We start from the raw sequence: 8,443 nt of genomic DNA on the forward strand, positions 1-8,443 counted from the left end.
ACTGCTTATCATGGAGTGTGGCCCATCTGACCCCAAATGTCAACTAAGTTCCTGCTGGGTTTGAGGTTCTGTTCTAGATGACAATGATTCAGAAGTGTCCCCACAGACATACATTTCTTCTAGAAGGTTCTGTTCTGGCCTTTAGTTGTTTGGCCATTGCAAAGGTAGGTGAAGAGGAGAACATCCCTGCCTTCATGGCAATTGGAGAGAAATAAATAATGAACACGACAAACTTTGTGGTACACTGTCCTGACTGGTTCTGAGTATCAACTTGACACAAGGCAGTGTTATCACAGAGAAAGGAGCCTCCCTTGAGGGAAAAAAATGCCTCCATGAGATCCAGCTGTAAGGCACTTATTTTCTCAATTAGTGGTCAAGTCTGAAAGGGCCCATGGTGGGTAGTGCCATCCTTGGGCTGATGGTCCTGGGTTCTATAAGAAAGCAAGCTGAGCAAGCCAGGGGAAGCANGCCANTAAGTAACATCCCTCCATGACCTCTGCATCAGCTCCTGCTTCCTGACCTGCTTGAATTCCAGTCCTGTCTTCCTTTGGTGATGAACAGCAGCATGGAAGTATAAGCTGAATAAACCCTTTCCTCCCCAACGTGTTTCTTGGTCATGATGTTTTGTGCAGGAATAGAAACCCTGACAAAGACATACAACAAACTGTATATCAACTATGCCCTTCCCACAAATTCATTTTCTGTGATCTGAAACCCCAGTGCCTAAGACAGTGACTTTATCTGGAAGTAGTTTCACCGCAGATACACTCAGGAGGCAGTCAGATCACAATGGAGTGTGGCTGCCCTGTAATCCGATATAACTTAGCCTCTGTGGATCCAGGGAGCGTGGACCCAGGAGGGCTGCATGTGAAGAGGGGTCTAAGGTCAGAGTAATACGCTGTTAAGGAGCACCACCGAGCACTAACAGAACTATGGCTGTGACTCAGGGAGCACTGCCTAGCATACATGAGGCTCAGTCGCCAGCCTCAGGAGCTAGGGGAGAAGAATGGGCGACTGTCCCTCCCAGCCTGCACAAAGAACCAACCTATGATTTTGATCTCATGGATCCAGCCTCCAGAATTCTAAGATACCTAGCTCTTGGTACCGGGCTGTAAGAAATAATAAAATAAAAATGAATCTATAGACAAAATTTATAGCAAGAAAGGACATGGGAATGTGGAGCCTCCGATCTGGGGTGAGTGTCACTGAAGGAGTGACCACTTAAGAAAATGGTGGTTCTTTTCTTCTGGGTGGTAAAATGTTTCAAGGCATGCTATAGGTAGTGTGTCCTTGACACTGAATGTTCTACACATATACTTAAAGATAACTATGGGATGTGTGAAACTCATCTCGATTAAAAATAACAGAGGTGGGGCTGGAGAGATGGCTCAGAGGTTAAGAGCACTGACTGCTCTTCCAAATGTCCAGAGTTCAAATCCCAGCAACCACATGGTGGCTCACAACCATCTGTAATGAGATCTGATGCCCTCTTCTGGCACATTTGAAGACAGCTACAGTGTACTTACATGTAATAAATAAAGAAATTTTTTTTAAAAAAATAGCAGAGGTGGAGGAAAACAGAGGAGAGAGTGGGAGCTTTAGCAAAGACGTAGAAATAGAAAGTCTACAAGGACAGGCCATAAGGGCTGTTGTTTTGTTGGTTTCCTTAGAGCAGATGCTCAGGGAACACATTCAATGGATAGAGAGGAGAAAGGACTCTGCCCTTTCATCTGAACAGTGTGAGCGGGAAAACTGGCTTACATCTTTTTTAAAAAATCTTTTGATTGTGGACATTCTTTTCATTGAAAATGGACTTTTTGTGTGTGATATATTGTAGGTATTGTCTCCCTCCCCCAACTGCTCCCAGATCCTCCCCACTCAGCCAAATCCACATCTCTCCTCTCCCCCTCTCCCCCTCTCCCTCCCACCCCCTTCATTAAAAAAACAAACATTGTGGACATTTTAAACCCAAGATATTAATAATGAAATATTAATACTGAAGCACACACATCCAGCTTTGATGGTTAGCCGTATTTTCTCACCTTTTTAAGTTGGTTTTTTTTTCGTAATACAATGACTTTCTTTGTTTTTCTTTGATGTTTGCCTGCACAGATTGATATATGTCTGGGTAAGGGTGGTATATCCCCTGGAACTGGAATTACAGACAGTTGTGAGCTGCCGCCATGTGGATGCTAGGAACTAAACCAGGGTCCTCTGGTAGAGCAACCAGTGCTCTTAACCTCTGATCCATCTGTCTCCATCCTGCCTTTTTTAAAAAGAAAAAAAAAAAATCACTGTTCAAGAATTTCAGACTGGTGGTAGTGGCACATGCCTTTAATCCCAGCACGCAAGTGGCAGAGGCAGGCAGATATCTGTGAGTTCGAGGCTAGCTTGGTCTATAGAGAGTGTTTCAGGACAAGCCAGGAATATACACAGAGAAACCGTGTCTCAAAAACAAACAAAAAATAATTTTATATATACATATAATGTATGTTGATCAAATATACCCTCTCTTCCTCTCCTGCAGCCCCTCCCATCCGCTACCCACCACTCTTTCCTCCCGACTTCCTGTACTTTTGTTTTTACCAACTGCCAACTCGTTTTTTTTTTTTTTTTTTTTTTTTTTAAATCAGTCTAATTATCCTGGTCCCTCTCACACCTTTAATCTTGATTAAGAGACAACACAACGTACTGTAAAAACTCTCAGTTGCCAATAGCTCCTCTGATGGGGGTGGGGCTTTGCAAGCTCCTCCCCATCCATGTGGGATATTGGCTGGCTTAGATTTTCTACAGGTCTCACGCATTCAGTTACAGCTGCTTATGAGATCATGTCTACAACAGCCCTGAACAATGACCTTCTTCATGACATTTTCACATACTTATATCATTATGGTTTCCTGAAGACTAAGACAGAAGGATTGTTGTGAGTTTGAGGCCAGCCTGGAATAGAGAAAGATCCCATCTCAAAGAGAGACTGGGAAAGAGAGGGAAGGAGGGAATAAAGGAAGGCACACGGACAGAGGGACAGAGGAAAGGTGGGAGCAAGGAGGGAGGCAGAGTAGGGAGGGGATATTTTTAAACCCAAACCAATATCCATCAATCAAGAAGCTCAGACGTCCTGAGCTAAAGAAAGGGACAACTGGTCGACTCCCCACTCACCCTTGTATATGCTAAATCCAGACTGGAAAAGTGATTAACCTTCATTAAAAGAAAGGGAAGAAGAAAAACAAAATAATAACTGAGCAGGAAAAAAAGAAAAGGTTAAAAGAGAAGAAATTAAAAGAAAAGGGGGAGAACAGAAAAGGGAGGAGAAAAATGGAAAAGAGTATGGAAAAAGAGGGATGAACGTGGAGAGGAGGTGATCTTAGTTCATCTCCCTTCGCTTCAATACCAGTGATTCTTGCCCTGGTCTTTAAAAATAATTCCCAAATGTCCTACCATTTTACTCCGAAGTGCCTTGTCATGTGTCTTAAAGGAGTAACCCTTTAAGTCGTTTTTCCAGAATTACTCTGGCAACACAATTGATAGAGGAGAGGGAGGACCAAAGGCAGGGGGAGGAGCTGGGCTAATTCAGTAATCTCCCAGGGGAATGACGGTGGTGGAGGGGCTGAGAGAGTCTGGGCTGCAGTAACTTGGATATGAGAGGACAGAGAAAGATACAAGGGTGAAGTGGGCACTGCGGCACGGGTCTTTAATCTCAGTACTCCAGAAGCAGAGGCAGGTGGCTCTCTGTGAGTTTCAGGCCAGCCTGGTCTATACAGTAAGTTTCAAGACAGCCAAAGCTAAGTAGGGAGACTCTGTCTCAAATAAACAGATAGGATGAGTCAAAGTCTGTGGCTGCGAATCTGGGAATTGCCTTTAGCAGAGAGGAGAAAAAACATGGGCCATCGGGTTTAACAGGCAGAAAAGGAGGGACAAAAGCTGCACTTAGAACTTTCTTTCTTCTGTACTAGAGACTATGCCTAAGCCTTCAGACCTTAGCTAAATGCCCTACCACTGAGCTACACACGTCCCAAGCCTCTTTTTATTTCTATTTTGAGGCAGGGTCTCACTAAAGTGTCCAGGCTGGTCTTAAGTCACTCTGTAGTCCAGTCAGGTTTTGAATTTCTCTGCCCAGTAGCTAGAATTACAGAACCATTGCATAAAACTAGCCTTGGAGCAAGTTGAGTTTGACAAAAGAAGAGAGAAAAGAAGGAGGAGGAGAAGGAAGAGGAGGGGGGGAGGAGGAGGAGGAAGAGGAGGAAGGAGGAGGAGGAGAAAGAAGAAGAAGAAGAAGAAGAAGGAGGAGGAGGAGGAGGAGGAGGAGGAGGGGGAGGAGGGGGAGGAGGAAGAGGAGGAGGAGGAGGAGGAGGAGGAAAGAACTCTGTTTTATTCTCTCTCATCTTTCCTCATGCCTTTGAGGAGCTTGGCAGATGGAGAGGGGTAGGCTAACTCCTCTAGCCCAAAAGGAAAGTGAGAGAAACACTTCTTTCATGAGAACACATCCTTCACTCGAATATCGTTGAGTTCCCTTGCAAGATCTTGAGTCCATAGCTACTGGCAATTGTTTGTGTTTTTATTTGAAAATCATGTTCTTGTCATAGCGTGGATGATCCCACAGTCATTCACCGCAATAGAAATAGAACATGGGCCACGTGTTTGTCTAAAACTGAAGTGAAAGAATGAGTTGAGTTTGTGGGCATAATTACATGGCGTTTAACACAATATATGTCAACGGTTGCCAAATTCATCAAGTAATCATTAAAAATTTAACAAAAATCTTTAGTCTTTAAAATTAATTCAGAAGCATCTCAAATTAGCCACGTTTTGGTGCTTACTAATTACATGTGGCTAATGGCTACCATGTTGATCAGTGTAAGTAGGAAACTCACTCTCCTCTGTCAGACTTAGGAGAGTCTGGATTTAAAAAAAATAAATAACTTGGAGCCAGCTGCACTGGTACACCCCCAATCACAGCTCTTGGGAAATAGAGGAGGGGAATCAACAGTTCAAGGTCACTCTCAGATACCCAGCAGGTGAGATGTTAGCCTGGGCCACATATATCCTTCAAAATAGACCCAGAAAGAGTAATAACAATCTACTAATAAACGCTCTAGAATATCAGAACACAGTTAACAGAAGCTAGGATCTAATAGCTTTTCTGTTAAGATGACGAACTAAGGCTGAGTGAATCCAGCTGTCAAAGCACTTGCCGGGCAAGCAGAAAGACCCAAACATAAGCCCCAAGATCCACTTTCAGAAAAGGTGGTCATGGGTGTGCATCCTTGTTTGTTTGTTTTTAGTGGATATTTTCTTTATTTACATTTCACATGTTTTCCCCTTTCCAGGTCTTGCCTTTGGAAACCCCTCTATCCCATCCCCTCTCCCCCTGCCTCTGTGAGGGTGTTCCCCCACCCATCCACCCATGGGTGCACACACTTGTAACCCCACTACTGGGGAGGCAGAGATAGGCAGATCACTGGAACTCACTGGCTAATCAGTCTACTGCCTGGCAACTCCCAAACCAGTGAGAGATGCTGTCTCAAAGAATAAAGTTGAACATTATCTCTAGCCTCCACCTGCATTGCACACATGTGCCCCCAGGTGTGAGGGTACACCAGGTGTGAGCATACACAAAAAGGGAAAGGAAAGTGGGAGGAAGGGAGGGAAGGGAGAGAGGAAAAAGAGAGGAAGAGAAGAGGAGTGAGTCTAAGGTCTTCCAGAGAGGTAGGGACAGCGTGTCACTGGCACACACTGGAGAGAGTATGTCACCACCAAACATGGGAGAGCTCCGAGAACGCTCCTGCAGCCTGGGCTCACCTAACTGAAGCACACATAATGAAAATGTGTGAATACATATTTCTCCTATAGGGTTAAATAACTATTCATGCAATTACTTGTACATTTTCAGAGTGCTGGTCTGCTAGTTAGTGTCCCAGGGAATGGGATCTCAGAACTAAATAGATCTGACACCATTGGTTTTCTCATGAGCATGGTGAACCCCCCGCAAATGACTCTATCAACCCAGAGGGCATACAGGAAACGGTCTCTTGCACCATGCTCAGGGTGACCTGTCTCTTTGGCCAGAGGCATTCTGTGTCCATGCCTCCCGAGCATGCAGACAGGGAGCCCAGGATGGCGTGATCACAGGAGCATTGCCAAGCTTCTGATTGAACTGGTTTCAATATTGATGCTGGCTCCAGCTTCTCTTTGCAGTTCTGCCTTGCTTCAACAAAACGATCAGCTAGAGAAAATAAAGCTCTGAGACAATTCAGTCCAGTGTTGACATAGCCTGTTTCAAACTGTCGGTGCTACTGTTTAAAATGTGCTCCATACAAACCAGTAAACCTGTCCAAGTGGCTACACTTGAAATTGTGCCGCAGATGTCTGCAACTTGATGAGAAATACGGAAAGGATTTTGCTCCTCTGTCTCAGGAGTTCTCCTTTCCCAGAGGAGAAATAAAAACTGTCTGTCCTATTGTGTAGGACAGACAGTTTAACTATACATTTAAAATTTTAAAATCATTGATTTCTATTGTACATCTCAATTTCTTAATATTTATTTATTATTTATTCATTTATTCATTTATTTATTATTTTGTTGAGACAGGGTTTCTCTGTGTAGCCTTGGCTGTCCTGGAACTCACTCTGTAGACCACGCTGGCCTCTGTCTCAGAGATCCACCCTTCTCTGCCTCCTGAATGCCGAGATGAAAGGTGTGTGCCGCCACCTCCTGGCTGATTTCTTTCAGATTGTTTATTGTTCATTAGAAGGAGAAGACAAGGCTGGTGAGATGGCTCAGCAGGTAAGAGCACCCGACTGCTCTTCCAAAGGTGCAGAGTTCAAATCCCAGCAACCACATGGTGGTTCAAACCATCTGACTTCCTCTTCTGGAGTGTCTGAAGACAGCTACAGTGTGCTTACATATAATAAATAAATAAAATCTTAGAAAGAAAAGACCAAAATGGTTACATAGAATCCACAGATTACACAATAACTAAGATTTAGTTAAAGTTGATTTCCCTCCTTTAATTCAACATAGATTCTTTTCTCATATAATATAATATGAATACAGTTTCCCCTCTCCCCTCCCCCACCATTCTTCCATCCTTAGAATGATTTTTCAAGGTTCTTTTTTAATTCAGCAAGCCACTGGGCTCCAACTGCTCCATCCACAACTAGTAACATATAAATATATTGTTGGCAGAGAGCCTTAGAATGATTTTTCAAAGAAATAAATATGATTTATTATTCGGTAATTGAGTTGAATATAAACACAGAATCAAAAATAATAGGTCAGGAGTTGGGTATGGTGACTCACACCTGTAATCTTAGCAATTGGGAGGTAGGGGCAGGAAGAACAGAAGTTCACATCCAATTTCAAATATAGAGTTCAAGGCCAACCTGAACTATATGAAACCTTGTTCAAAGACACACACACACACACACACACACACACAAATAAGTGGTTTGTTACTTTACAAATCTTTGACATGTGTCCTCCAGGTAACATGGCACACGTCAATCCTACGGTTAATTAACCTCAGACCCTGTGTAATCCACCCATCATTTGAAGGATGGCTATACCCAAGTGTTCATGTCCTTGTGAGAATAAGGAAGAGGTGGTTACACAGTTTAGTTTTTTTACCCATGTAGTTGATAGTTTCTACCGTTTCTCTTTCGGGTTGCTTCGGGGGTATTTTGTATGCATCTCGCTAGCACTATCACCGTCTACTGTACGTTTTGTACGGACAGATACAACCCTCTTAACCATGTTTACTTGTTGCACACTGCTGTTTTGTAGGAACCAAATTGAGCCCCAAGAGCATCTTTAAGAGGAACCACGTGTCTCAACATAAGTGGTAAAACAGATAAATGAGGAAATAACTATCTAAACATGATTCAAGATATGGAAACAAACCTCAGGAGAACCCTAACTAGGTACAGCTAGAGGAGATTGTCTCTCCTGCTTCCCCATGAAAACAGCACTGAATGCGGAAAGTGAAGCACTCTGGCAGAGATTCCAGAAAATGTGTATAGAAAATGCTCGGGTGAGTTGATACCCCGGGGGTACTTCCCCCTTCTCGGAGGTGAAGGGGAGGGGCTGGGAGTAGGGGCAGCATGAGGTGGGGCTGGGAGGAGAGGGGAGCCTTCGATCAGGATGTAAAGGGAATAAATAAATTAATGAATGAAAAACAATAAAGAACACGCTCCATAAAGTTGGACATTATCACCCACAAAGCCACTGTTTTGTTGATGCTATCATTATGACCCTGTACACAGCATTTGATATTTGAAAACATATGGGGCATTATGCTTACTTAATTGCCTTCATTTTAAGCAAATCAAGATGTAAAGATGTTGAGCTAGGCCTGGTGGCGCAGGCCTTTAATCCCAGCACTCGGGAGGCAGAGGCAGGCGGATTTCTGAGTTCGAGGCCAGCCTGGTCTACCAAGTGAGTTCC

The sequence above is a fragment of the Mus pahari genome, chromosome 4, assembly GCF_900095145.1.
Source record: "Mus pahari chromosome 4, PAHARI_EIJ_v1.1, whole genome shotgun sequence".
Lineage (NCBI taxonomy): Eukaryota > Metazoa > Chordata > Mammalia > Rodentia > Muridae > Mus > Mus pahari.